The sequence below is a fragment of the Uloborus diversus genome, chromosome 10 (genome assembly GCF_026930045.1).
Source record: "Uloborus diversus isolate 005 chromosome 10, Udiv.v.3.1, whole genome shotgun sequence".
Classification (NCBI taxonomy): domain Eukaryota; kingdom Metazoa; phylum Arthropoda; class Arachnida; order Araneae; family Uloboridae; genus Uloborus; species Uloborus diversus.
In genome coordinates this window covers 54,585,119-54,600,510 of record NC_072740.1, presented here as the reverse complement: position 1 = coordinate 54,600,510, position 15,392 = coordinate 54,585,119, and positions in this window count along the sequence as shown.

The window sequence follows — 15,392 nt, the reverse complement described above, 5'->3', positions numbered from 1 at the left end:
GGGGGGATAGTTTTCCCCTGCACCGTCCAACGTATGCTTTACAAAATGCCGATTAGACATATTTTTGCGACATTAAAGTTGGGGAGAGAGAGGGTATAAGTCTTTTTTACGTTAGGGGTTCTCAATATTTGAGCTCTCCGAAATATTTTTGTGTTGAAGGGGGGGGGGGGAGCGTGGACACCTTTGATCCGAACTTGACTTGAAAGTTCGTGTCAGAGGCGTGCCCCCCCCCCCAACCCCATCTATTATTACAGGGAGCCCCATAACTGAAGTAGTTTAGGGGCCCACTTAGTCTAAATCCGGCTCTGTTCGTAAGATTTCATGTTTACTCATAGAAGACTCCTACAGGAGGAACCATTCACCCCCCCCCCTGCAAATTCACTTTCAAAAGTAAAGGGGACTTGCCCCCTCACGTTTCAGAGAAAGTCATTTGAACAAAAACCATGTACTTCCAATAAATAGCAGTATATACTATATACGACTTGTAGAATATCAGAATTTGTTTATACAAACTCTCAGCGTGCGGCTCTGTCATTGTGAACAGTCTGTCTAAATCCTTTCAAATTTGTTTTTGTGAAAAATCTGTTTAAAAGTGATAACTTAACCTTTGAGTGATGGCAACAAATCTTTTCTTTTTCTACTGATACTTCTTTCAGCGGGGTTAATTTGCAGTCATTATCAATGAAAGCTTTTCAATAAACTATTTTTTGTTCAAGTGGAAAAACCTTCATCCACCTAAAATCTAAAGTCACTTATATCTGCACTGGAAGAAAATTTCTAACCTCAAAATTTTTATTTTGTATATAGACTCGTAGCCTATCATAGAAATAAAGAAGAATTTCAGTCTGATACTAAGTTTCTCCCCAAAAAGAGGACTGTGGCATTTTAGACAAATTGTAGGCATGCAGAATGAAATGTTACAGGATTGAGTACTGTACACTGTTAAAACTACAGGTTGCATTCGGCACCTTTCAGGGGTGAAACGCTTGTTCAGCAGCGGCACCCAATACGGAGCCGAAATTGCACCTCTAACTAAGGTGAAAAACAGGCACCTTTCAAAAAGTAGGCAGCCGGGGTGAAAAGAATGAACCTACGGAGAGAGAAATGGCATCCTTACTGTAGATCCTCCCCCCCTCCCCCGTATTGTGTGCTTTTTTTTTTGAATATAATTGTGTTTTTTTTAAATAGTTTTGTTTTGATTCATGATAGTCTACGTTTTGCACACTTTTCACATTGCATGAATTCAGTACTGGAAATGATTAAAACTTGTAATTACAGCATTTGATCATATTTCAGAGTTTTCAACATAGTTAAGGAGTGCTCATTGCTTTAATTCATCTGATCGTTCTTTACATCAGTGTTTCTCAACCTCTTTTGACCCACGGGTCGGTAAAAGCAAATGAAAAACATTGCGGACCTGTGAAATTTTTATCCTTTTCTTAAAAATAAATAATAATAATTATAATAGCTCTCGGGGCGGTAAAAAAACTTGTGAAAAAACTCTGCGTCCTGATAAGTTTTTTTTTTTTTTGCAAAGTAATATTAAAAATGAATAAAACAATAAATATCTACAGACTTTATTTGGTATCAAAGAGTTGTCACAAATATATTTAAAGTTAAAGACGAGTAATTATTTCAATAATCATAGTTAAGTTAATGATTATTTGTGAGAAATAACCGCACCGAAAGTAAAGTGTAGATGTACTTATGAATTATTTACATGAAGAGCCAAAAATATTCTGAGATATTAAAGTTACGGAAAAACAAAATCCTTTCTCGAACGTTAAAAATTTCAATCAAGAGTAACAATAAAATAAAATGCATATGAAATTTTTCGACAGTTGAAAAACCTAAAGAAATAAGAAATTCCTAACGCTAACGAAACATTAAACGCTAACAGGAAATGATTCAAACACTTGAACGAAAAAGAAAAAAAAAGCTAGACGGAGAGAGATTTCCTTTTTATTTTTTGCGCTCGCTGTTGTGTAGTAATCTAGAAGCACAAGAATCATTTTTATTTAGGTTCTCACTTGTTGATTAGTGATAAATTGCGGTTATTATTTTGGTGATTAAATGTTGCTTATCGAGTACTCAAGAAAATAATGATAGATATATTTAGTAGCGTTTTGAATGATGGAAATTTCACGACAGTAACGGTCAACTGAAAATCAACAACTAACGGTACTACGGTATCGTAACGGACTAACGGAAAAGCATTAAACGTACTTTTAACTATGTTTGAAAGCCCTAAAAGCTACAAAGTGATCAAAAGCTGTACTTACTTGTTATTTTAAAGAATTATCCTAGAAAAGTTGAGATTTAATCCAATAGTGTACTTCATTCAATGCGAAAGACATAGAAGCCACGCTTAGATGCAACCTATCATTCATCCGCCATATTGAAGTGGTTGAATGGTGAATGTATGCCGGAAGCGCATGCGCTAGCAAGTCATTTTGCGATTGATTGCTGTTTTGGCACCCCTGTCTACGATTGTCTGCTGTTTTCGCACCCCTGCTCTACTTCCTGGCTAGTATTGCACCCTTGGGCCTCATGCTTTCACCTTAGGGGGAATATATTCACTCGTCTGGAACCTCTGGTTATAACAGTGTAGAGCTACGTATTTTTCACATAAAATTATAATGGTTGATTTTACAAGAGATATTTTAATATCGGAAGTTTATTGCTTTAAATTGTCCTATTTGGGTTTTTCTTGCTTCCGCATAGGCATGCCAATTAGATATTTTTTACTTTTGTGTTCAGTGTGTAACTTGTTAAAAGTTTTAAAAAAGGCTAAAATATCTATATTTGGAAAAGTAATTTCCTTCGAATCTAAATTTGCTTGTTAAGCAATGTGTAAGATCAAAAAAGAAGGTTATGTCGTGAATTTCTGATAATAATCACTAGACCGTACCAGTAGCGTACCAAGGGGTTGGCAGGAGTGCCTCTCGTCAGGGGCGCAGCTGCCCGGGGGCGGCATTTCGACTGATTAAAAAAAAGAATTTGTTTTGTCTTGTTTTTTTTTCTTTTTGAAATTAAAAAAAAAATGATCATATAAGCAGAAAAATGCTTTAATAAGTAAAAATTAAAAAAAAAAACACACACCCGCAAGAATAAGAGCTAGAGAAAAAAAATGAAACAATCCTTAATTCTCAAAAAACAAAAACAATTTCACCCGTGGCGTGAAATTCTATTCCAATTCATTGAGTTAGACCAACTAAGGTTATGTTCCAGACCCTGTAGGTACACTACTAGACCGTACTCAATGAAAAAATAAAAAAAATAAAAAATGGGTTAGTTCAGCAAGGGAAAAGTTAAATTAATGAAACTAAAGATAATCTTTTATTATTTGTCAAATGCTTCAAAGTTCTAGAACAAATTTTTGAATCTCCTTCATTAATTTCTAATTCATTTGTAAAATTGAATTCAGTTAATTGCAATGAAAAAATTTAATTGGGAGAAAAATAAGCATTTTCTTTGATTTTAATTGAATATTAACATTGGAAAAACAATTCTAAATTTAGAAATTGATATACAATTGTTTTAATTTTAAATTAGTTTTACTTGATTTCGATTTCATAAATTGTGTTCTGACTAATATAATTGCTTGAATTACACCATATGACTCGAAAAAACTCTGTTGAGTTCAACTTTAACTCAGAAGAGGAAGAGACAACCTTGGAATCATCTCTATCGAATGATTTTTTATATCTCACAAGGGAAGCTGGAATCTCAACCATTTCAAGTAATTCATTGAAAAAATAAGATTGAAAGCAGTTCTAAAAAAAAAAAAAAAATCTTCTTACTTCTCTCATAGCATCATGGGTAAAGCTGAACTATGAACTGAGCTGCCAGTCTTGAAAATATAAATTTTACTGCAGCAAAAATCAAAACTGGAGCTGGTTAAAGTCGCGACGACAAAGTGGTGTCGTCATCCTTAAAAGCAAATCAACTCAATGATATAAAACAACTGAATAATAGATTACGAACCATGCACCTCAATTCTAATCGAATACCCTCGTTAACCTTATACTGTCCACCTCTGACAAGTTGAGCTATGACCTTGAGCAAGTTCATTTCTTTCAAGGGAGAGCAATCAGTGAGAAGAGAAATTGTTGAGCGCAGAGATGGGCTACCATTGCAACCCTTTCATTGGCGAGAAAATCCTGTGCCGATTGCTACGTCTTACCTGAATTAAATTGTTCGCCAAATGGGCAATAACGCTGCAAACTAAATCCGCAAATTCTTAAGCCATTTTTCCTCGCCCCTATTTCGACAAATGGAATCGTTTAATGGGTCGGGCATCGGAGCTCAATTTGCCAGAGGTGGACAGTACAAGAGCAGCAGGAATTCTACAGCTGAACTTAAACGGAGAGGTCGTCCACCGATTCACTTCCTCTTGGCACCCAGTAACATACTACTTTTGACACCACAAGGCAAAGTATTGTCTTGAGATAAAATGCATAAACATAGAATGCATTCTACATCAGTATTTGGATGAGAGGGGGGGGGGGGGATAATCAAAGTGACGGAAAACTAAATCATTCTTTACTTTTCCTGATATTCTTAAAACTGTATAATTAATTTCGTGCTCATAAAAAAAAAAAAAAATGCGTGCACGATTTTCGAAATGATTAGAAAAGTGCGAAAATAAAATGCGTAGTAGGGTGGTTCAGAAATTTTTTTTTCAGCTAGAGTCCAGGACACCCCCTATTTTTTCACACTTACTAATAGTATAATGCTGTAAAAGTTTTAGCTTCTTACTCAAATTTTAAGAGGGTGCTCAATGACCCCTCAATTTAACATTAGCCGTAGCATAGAAAATGGTACAAATTTAGAAACGTTTAATTTCCCCAGCTGTTTTTTCTTTTTTATAGATAATTATTTTATTGCAATTTATATGCATATTACTCGTGTATGTTATAATATGTAGCATTGTTTTTTTTTCAGTTCAATGTATTTTTTTTAACCCCCTCCCAATATTTATGAAGTTTGGGGGATGGGGTTGAGCACCGTCTTTCAGTTGAAATAGGAAGCTAAAATTCTTCTATTATGTTACTATCCACAAGTTTAAAAATATTTAGGGGTGTCCCGTTATCTAGGAGAAGCTATTTTTTACATGTATTTTTGAACCACCCTAATGCATAGCTTTAATTAAAATTTTTAATATTAATGCAAAGAAACAAAAGAAATTCTTTTAAGACGTATTTAAAGCAAAATTTTACAAGGGTGGCAGTAATAATTATTCCGTTAAGAGGTTTCAGGTTTTCGTTGAGCTGTAGTATAGAGGGAAAGAGAAACTTAAGGAGGGTAATGAACCGACAAAGATAAAGAAATGTATGGTTTATAAAAACAATAACCAATTCGAGAAGAGGGAGGAGCAATGCCGAAATCTAATTAAAGATAGTTATCTAATCAAAATATCTTGAAACCTCATTTTAAAAAATACGAAGTTGAATTTTCAAGTAATGGAAAAAATGCGCTGAAAGAAAGAAACTGAAGCTGTAAAGGATCCTACTTCGAAGAAGCGAAATGAAATCCAATATAAAAATTTTTTACTCGAAAATTTAGTTTAGCATGAAAAATGAAACTTTGCTCTTGCTAATCATGCTTGATCACGCAATACCTGCATTTATTTTCAGTGTTTAGATAATTTTTCATCTTAAAATTCCTTGTCAATGGCATCTGCAATGAAAACAAAACTAGTTACAAAAGTCTACCATAAATAACATTTTAAAACATCACTGATGTAAGCTTTATTACTATTTCAAAAGTCATTTGTAGTAAAGAAAAATAAACATATGGTGCTGCTGTGTTTTTGAGTTATTTTTCGAAATTAAATTCGAAAACATTTTTTTTCTTCAAATAACTACGCTTAAAACATGAATGTTCCTATTCAAGCTTTTAGCAAAAAATAAATCTCTTTAAACCCAGCAATAAATATATATTTAGAGCAGTGGTTCTTAACCTTCTTGAGCCAATTTCTCCCCCTTCTAAAGGCTGTCTGACACTTATCCTCCCTCCTTCTTCTTTTGAACAAAAAAAAAGCATAAGCTCTCGTGAACATTGATATAATTGAAAATATATCTGCTCCAATTTTAATCTGAAATGAAATGTATAAAATAAAACAATTTTATCCAGTCACAATCAAACTTTAAAAGAAAACGAGTTGATATATGCATCACATGACTTCCTTTTACACCAATTTAATGTTATTTCCCCATTATTAGCGATTTTAATGTGATTCAATAGTTAACTCTCTAAATATCACCAACAGTGGCGAAATTGAAACCAGATTTTAAAAAATAAATAAAAAATTGCCAAATTCGGCGAAAAAACTTGGCGACAAAAAGCTTGGCGATATATCGCCAAGTGTTTGACAAATTACAACACCACTTGAGTTTGCATCGAAGTTAACAATGATTCCCCCCCCCCCAAATGGTGCAAAAGACCCCTTTAGAAACACCCGAATCCGACTAAAAGAGGAGGTGCACAACTAGACCCCACTAAGAGTCTACGTACCAAATTTCAACTTTCTAGGATATACTGCTCTTGAGTTTTGTGACATACATACGCACATACACACATACGTACATACAGACGTCACGGGAAAACTCGTTGTAATTAACTCGGGAATCGTCAAAATTAATATTTCGGGCGTCTATACGACCTTAGGTATATATGCACGTGTGGTCGGGTCGAAAAAACTCAACATTCACTCGGGGGTGAGCAAAATGGAAATTATAGCCTATTTTTGAGTGAAATTGTTTTTGCGAATACAATACTTCCTTTTTTGTAAAAGTAAGTAAAAAAAGAATAAATTAACTAATAAAAGTAAACTTTTTACGTTCCGCCCCCCTCCCTTTGTTTTACGGAACGAACTGATAAGAATTTGAAGGGAAATATTAAACTATGATCATTGACGTACTTTTCAAAAACAAAAGTACATTTTATGAAATTATTCTTTTTTAAATTGGAATCTGGGGGCATTAAAATTAAAAAACTTCCTAAGTTTGGCGATTAATGATGAAATACTTTCAAATAAAGTTCAACGGGGGTGTGAGAAGGAAGCTCCTGAACTTTAATTTGTTTATTTTTTAACTTTTGTGATTCATTGTCTGAACTCTGAAAAATCGGTTTCACGTGTGTTTTCATGTCGATATTCGATGGCTTTTTGTGAAGATTATTTCATCTGTTAAAAGCTCATCGCCCCCTTATCTCGCCTCAAGAATTTGACGCCTCCTCGAAGAGCAAAATTGCCCCTTTGGGGCTATCGCGTCCAGGTCGGGAAAAACTGATTTAGAGCATTTAGCAAGTTCTCGCAGATTGCAGATGATAAATCTTTTCTAGATACCTATAATGTGTCTATACAACTCACGCGTGACTTACTTTTTAATCTAGCAACAGTTTACGATCACTATTTTGAAGCTACCATAATTTATTATTTTTTTTAATTTCTGAATTGAGGCATCGTTATGATATAAGACTTTTTGTTTTAAGAACTTCTAAAAATTGTTTAAAAACTACAAATCAAGCATCTTTCAGATTTTACTTCTTAGGAAGTTTAAGCATCAGTTACTACAACATCAAAAGGAGCAAATATCTCAAATTCATTTTACGCGGGAAATTTTTTGACGAAGTCTGAAAATATGAGTCGAACTACGAGCTCCAACAGGTAAATTGACGTGGCTCGGTCTGTGAAGAGTTAACGATGTTCCAAATGTTCATCACCAGCACTGTTCGTTTAATTCTCCGCCCTCTAACGTTAATGACCGAGAAAACTAAAATCGTAGTTTGTTAGTCTCTGGAGAGGGAAGTCGGAGAGGGCACGTGAATACTCAAGTTTAACAACGGAAGGGCAATCGATTGAGTTTGAGAGAAATGCAGTACTGCCCGAAATTGTGTCAAGGTGAAGAAGACAAGGTACGATCGATAGTTGAAGGCTCCAATAAATGGTTTTGCACCTTAGTCTCCTCAAACCCAAGACCGATTTTGAATGATATTTTTTTCGGTATTAATTAGATCTGAACACATAGAAAAGTACAGATTTAAAAAAAAAATAATAATCTCAGTTTCTATTTCTGAGAAAATGAGTGTCTACTAAAGGGGGGGGGGGGGTACTAAAATAATAGTGTTCTGAATCAGAAGAAGAAAGATCTTAGTGCGAAATTTATAATAGCAGAAAAACACAATATTTAAGGAATTCATCAGCATAGTTATCAATTTTTACTGTAAAGGTAATTAGAAAAACATCACTTCCCGACAAGTATGCATATCATTTTCTTTCTTTTTATTTATTTCAGAAAACGTGATTTTCATTTGGCTGTAAACAAGCTATGAATAAAAAATATTAATAAAATAACTTTCAGCGCTGTTATCTACAGACAAGAAAATTAACTAATAATGTGCGTCATTGATGCATTTTATTTACCTTGGAGTTATTTTTTGTTTGTGTCTCCTCCGGGAGACGCGGGGACTGAAGAGGTAAAAGAACGAAGTATTTTGTAAGGGAGTTGAAATGGATTTTAAGTATAAAAATTTGTTTAGTAAGACAAAAATTCAACTATCTCTACAATATAGCACGTAACTGTATTATTCTGGATGTCCACTATATGAGATAGAAAAACCGTTCATGTAAAATGCATAGCACCAATCTGAAAGAAAAAATCTTACTTTTTTACCATCGAAATCGGTGTGAAATCTACGACAACAATCTAAGAAGAAGAAATAAAGTTTCCTTTCTAGCTACTGAATATTGGTATGAAATCCGTATAAGAGAAGTACGCTTGCTTCAATGAATAAAATCTTTTACTTGTTTGATAACATATTTTCAAGTCCAGCCTTCACACATCTATCATTAGCGGCTGGCACGGAAAAGGGGGAAAGGAGGGAAACTCCCCCCTTATCTCCAAATTTATAGGGGCCTTGCCTCCTCACTTTTCAGCGTCAAAAATTAATGATCGACTGAAAAATGCTTTTTTTTACTGGATGAATTGATTTATTTCAAGAAAATGAATCTAAAAATTTAACCACTCTAATTTTTAAGACCATATTCCACATTTTTCAAAGGTCATTTAATCAGTAATGTTACAATATAATAATATAGCTAAACGTTACGAGAAAAAAAACAACTTCAGGGGTGCCACCCCTAATCTTTCACACTTTCTTCGGCTCCCCCCCCCTTTTTTTTGATGCACCAGGCGCCTATGAATCTACCAATCCTTTTCCCTTTTCATACTTACATAACTGGCTCTTGTAGTATTGGTTACGAAATACAGTCTAAAGCAAAACAAAGATAAAATTTGAATGTGTTTTACCTGTGACAAATTCTATATACTTTCAAAAAATGTACTTTACCTTTTCAAATATTGCCTTTAATTTTTATTTATTTGATAGGATTTTTCTAACTGAACTCTCCCCTAAAGTTCTTCTTCAAATGTTCAATTTTGTTTCAGACCTGGCGCCATAAGAAGCTCCCAAGCCGAGATTCTTGATGAGAACCTTAAGTAATCCTAATGACTTTAAGAAGTTATTCATTTCCGCTCTGCATGTCTTAAATGTGGAAACATTATGCAATAATTAATTGTAAAAGGATTTAGATGATGAATAAAAATGAAAGGAAATTAGCTTCGAGAAATTCTTGTAATGATACTTTAACATTATTTTTACAAAAGGAGTTCTTTTAAGGCGCATGCAAAGAGCTTTTTATATTATATAATCTTTCCTTATGATAATAATAATTAAACGTATTACAAACTGTAATTTATAAACCCAGAACAGTTAAAAGCATGTAGGTTTGGAGCCATTTCATGTCAATACAAAGCAGAAAAACTTTTTTGACCATTTGAGATTTTCTTCAAATTTGAAAAAGCTGTACCTTGAAAAGTTGTTAAAAATTCTTCACAATAAACCTAATACAGGGATCGACCTTTTTCTGACTTGCTGTAGAGGTTCTGCTGAGTCAGAAATGTAAACAGCAAGTAACCCCCTTCCCCTTATTTTGAGATTTTACTTTCATTTTGTCTGACTTCTTTGTAAAAGCTTTATTTTTTTTCGTCCCCTCTGTTTTAAAGTTGAAAAAAAATATGCACTTTTCGATTTTCGAAATTAATTTTATTTACTTGATATGTTTCTGAATGTATATAATAAATTTATAATTTAAAATCATTTTTAAAACTTTCTTAATTAAACGTTCAATTTACAACAATGTATACAAATTATACTATAAAAACGAAGTATACAAATATTTTTCTTATAAAAAGAAGTGAAATTTGGATGGACCATACTAATGGAAGTACTATTGGCGTGGTTTACGGAGAGAAAAAGAAATATTCTCCAAGCGCCAATTAGGTGGAGGCTCTGTTGTGACTTGGGGGTGCTTTGCTTACAATGGTATGAGCTCAATTGCGTTTGCTTTGGGTAAAATGAATTCACAAGCATATCAAAATGTCCTCGCAAGTCATCTTTTACCAAATGCTGAATTTATTGCTGGAGAAAATTTAAAATATCAGCAAGACAATGCACCTATCCATTCGAGCAAGTAAAAAAAAAAAAAATGGTTCCATGTCAACAATGTTGAAACTTTGAAATGGCCAGCTATACATGAAATATACCGCCAGCTCAGTCATTTCCAATCGAGGACTGCAGTTTCGTGCTTATTAGCACTCATCAACCCGGCATAGGAAAGTGACTGATCTGGAGATGGAAAACCTCTTAAGGAAGCCAAGAGTGCCAAACAAACTGGTAGCTAATGTAGAATTATCACAGACCAGACGAGTGACCGAAGCAATGGTTCGGTTTAACTCGAAAATTGAAGGCAAGGCATGGTATATTCAGTAAATTACCGCCCATTAGCCAGGGCTAAAGCAGAAATACACCGCCAGCTCAGTCATTTCCAACCGAGGACTGCAGTTTCTGCGCTAATTCTACATTAGCTACCAGTTTGTTAAGAGGTTTTCCATCTCCAGCTCAGTCACTTTCCTATGCCGGGCTGATGAGTGCTAATAAGCACGAAACTTCAGTCCTCGGTTGGAAATGACTGAGCTGGCGGTGTATTTCATGTATTTCTGCTTTAGCCCTGGCTAATGGGCGCTAATTTACTGAATATACCATGCCTTGGCCAGCTATGCTTCCAGATCTCAACCCAATCGAGAACTTTTGGGGCGACTTAGCAATAAGAGTTTATGCAAATGGGAGACATTTTAATTCATCAATAGAGCTGAAATCTACTATCGAAGATAATTTGTATAAAACAGATCCCGATCTTTGTCAAGAACTAGTTTCATCTATGCAAGCAAGAATATTTGAAGTCATTCGAAGAAATGGCTCCCACACAAGCTTCTAAATGTTTTATTTTTTAATTCTTATGCTTTTTTCTATGTTGACCTTAAAGATTTTACTCAGGATCAAATATTGATCTGTAATATTTTCTGATAATGAAATAATTACAAATGATTGTTTTGTCTTTTTTTACTTGTATTTAAGGTTAATAATTATCACTCAAATTATGTTCGGATCCTCAGTTTAAGATCTGTCCGATTTCTCAAAAAAATTTACTGGCCTTAAAGTTTTTACTCAGACTGTAAATAATGCTGATCTGAAGAAAGATAAAAACGAATTGCGTGTTTCAATAAATCTAATTATTTTGTAAAATAAGAAATTTACGCTGATGAAATACTTCTTCTTAGTTTACTTCTTTCTTATTGTATGAAATTGAAAGTTGGCTTTAGGAAATTGTATTTGAATTTGAAATCTTCTTAAATTCAAAGAGACGATAATTCCGTTGTGGCTGTGAGTTACTGCTAAATGGTTTAGAATTCTTGTGATATGATTTTCGTTCAAAATGACCATACTGTTTTATATGTAATGAGAACGAGAAAGGTTTTCCAGCTCAGTAAGATTGTCAAGTACATATCGATGTTAATTTAATTGAAAAATATCTGTTACTTCACCAAAAGACTACGTAGTAGTCATGTGAGTGATAATTGAAGCAGTGAGAAGCAAAGGGGTGTAAGTGATAAAATTAAAAATTTTAAGATAACCAGTACAAATGATAGGAGAACATCTTCTCTGCTTTGAGGCAAGAAATTGTACTAGTAGCCCTAGTAGACGCTGCTGTACAGCATGATTTAGGTTTTTTTTTTTTTTTTTTTGATGAAAGCCTACCTTGGATCTGAACTTTAAACGCGATTTACTCGAAATTTAAATAGTTCACTCACATCTCTTTGCTTCTTACTGCCTCAATTGATCCGTGATACATATGTACATATGTCTATGGAGCTTAAACATTTACAACTTTAGTTCATTTCCATATAAAAAGCAGATTTTTTCTAATGAAATGTTTACGTTTATATAACAAAGACGGCATACCAAGCGTTTAGTTTTGTAATTAAACCTGCGATTTTAACCACGTATGATGTTATCAAATATTAATCATTTAGCTAAGGAAGGAAAAAAATCAACTAAAAGGGCGACATCCCCAAATTTATTATTTGTTTACGTTCGAAGCATGGGGCTAGATGATACTTTTTCATTCAGTTTGTCATCATGGGGTCAGTTGAACCCTTTGCTCTCACGTGGTCGGTGCCTATGAAGTTAACCTTGAATATTGTCAGCCATGCATTTCTTTGGACGATTCAGTCATAACTTGTCCTACTCTCTTCGTAGGTAAACTCGTTTCCAAACATCTCTGCCTCCTTATGACGAAATGACATGGATTAGTGCCAAAGCAACAGGACCTTATCCCTTAAAACTGAAAAGTAATCACCAGTTAAAACAAATACTCCCACAGTTGGCTCAGTAACAGAAACTCCCGGATCCACCTTGTTGAAAAGACGCGTCTCTTTTGTTTCAATGCTCCATATTTTTCTTCTGGTAACATCCTATCACTTGAAGAAAAAAAAGGAACTTTGTTTTTGTGTTTAGTTCAATGATTCGAGGTTGTAACACTTGGCAACTATTTCTTTACTGTTAACCTCGGAAAGGATTGCAATTTCACGAGAAATAAATTAGTGTTTTTTTATTTATTTCTTTATTTGTTGCTATGCCAACATCTAAGTCGTGTGAGAAATTTCCAACTGCTAAAATACTATTTACTAACATATTAATGTTTTGAATAAATATAAAAAGTCCTGTGAAGAACTGAACTAGGCGTCATTTGCCCGATAACGACAAGAATGATTTAATTTGCGGGAAATTTTCTGTCAAATTGGAAACATTAAAAAAATAATAAATAAATAAATAATAGTAATAATAAGATTTACATAATGCATATTATTCTTTTTTTTTTGCGAAAGGTGTAATCAGTTAAGGGGGGGGGGGAACCCAAATTAAAATTCGGGACAGAAAGAGTCAACGCTTTTTTAATACACAGAATAATTAAAAAAAAAAAAAAAATAAAAAAACCCCTCGATATTCAGGTGAATTTCAGCTCTTTTTTTCTTGCGTCTGGGTAAATTTGAAAATAGGATAATCGAGAGTGTTGTAAGGTGCCCAACAAAGGTAATGAAGCAGACTGAGTCATTGAACTTTTTGGGATATTTTTTTTAATTATTATTTTGGGGTTTATCGTTTTTGGAGAGAGGGGAGGGGGGTTCTGCAGTACTGGAAGAGGGGTGCGCTTTCACTTTTGAGATAAGTAGGCACCCCTGTTGTTGCTTATACGGGTAAGTACTAACGTATTAATTATTTTTTCTTAGTATATTTGCAGGGGTGCCCACCTAATGGTGGTCATGGCGGAGGCTGCGCCATTGAAATTTTTAGAGGTTGTGTTTTGATGGGTATTTCCCCCCCCCTTTTTTGGGGGGGGAAGGGGGACTTTCTCTTGGGGTCTTTGTGGCATTTAGGGGGGAGGGTACGCCTTTGCTTTTGGAGGGATGGGCACCCTTGATATTTGTATTAAAAATGAATGATATTGAAGAAAATAAAGCGTATTTATTTGTATTTAAGTTTAAAATATATCGCTCACCGGCGACTATAGTGGCACTGCTAAAAAATGGGGGAGAAAACAAAACGTAGTAATTTTTTATTTAAAATCTGAATTTAATACTCTTTCTTGCCACAAAACTTGCAAAGTTAATTTGCACATAAGTGATGATAAGTTTTCAGACTTAACTATTCACTATTAAGTAGTATAAATTACAGCCCCTAAGCCAAGGCTAAGGGTTATGATATCCAGTGACTACAGTCCTTTAGGTCAACACTGTAGGATGTCATAACCGAGCTGCCGGTATATTGCATGTAGTTCTGCCTTAAGGGTGGTTTACTTACTACTTAATACTCAAGCTTTGCCTTCAATTCACTAGCTGCATCAGCGAGAGTCCGCTGACTGAGGTAAATTTACTTTACCGACCATTTTGTTGGCGATCTTAGCTTCTTTTGAAGGTATCTTCCTCCAGCTCGGTTATTCCCTATTCCAGACTGATGAGTCAAAAACAAAGACGAAACTGCAGAGTCTGGATGGGATAACCGAGCTGTAGGTATATTGCAGGTACACTACTATTTTAGATCACGAAAACCAAACAGCAAACATAACATCATACATGTTTTTTGCGTATTGTAGTGTTTGTGAATGAATTAGTTAAAACGAATTATTGCCTGAAACTTTGATTAGTCCTCCAATGTTGCTTTTTGAGGTGTGTCTTTATTGTCGTTGGTTAGCGATGTAATTTCATGTATTCGTCTACGTGTTGTTGTTTTGTGCTAGCTAGACTGGCAATTTGGGGTGCTCTGCTTCACTTTTCCAACTGTACCGTAATTTGGTGTGAAGTCCGACTTCCACTGTACACAAATGCCATAAGGATACGTTTATAGGGTATCCAACCATTTACAACACATTCACACAAAGGGAGGACAAGAACATGAGAGCGAAAGTACATCCGAGCCAGGATTCGAACCTGGGAGCACCTCATCGCAGTCAGACTCCTTTGACTACTGGGCAAGGAGGGCTGCTCTTTCACGTGTGCTTGAACTAATTGAATATTCCTCATATTTAATGTGTGTTTCAGATAATATTGCGCGTTTTTTGAAGACTAATCAAGTTCGCAAATTCTGAAAACTTAACCATTTTAGTTACAACTAGAGAAGGAAATAGCTTAATTATTTTTGGCAACGGTTAAATAATAGTGAGATACATAAAAATATATAATATACATAAATATATATAAATACATAATAGATAAAGCCTTTTTTCTGCCGAACCCGTTCCGGAAAATGCATTGAAAAGTTTACTGGCTTTTGACGGAAAAATGAAGCACAGGGCGAGGAAACAATATATTTTTTAAAAAAATTGTTTTGTCGTCCTATTATTTTGTTTAAACACATTCACTCATTGCATAAAAACTACAAATTTTATGAGGACTATAATCAGGGAAGTGTCTGTGAAACGATGAAAGATG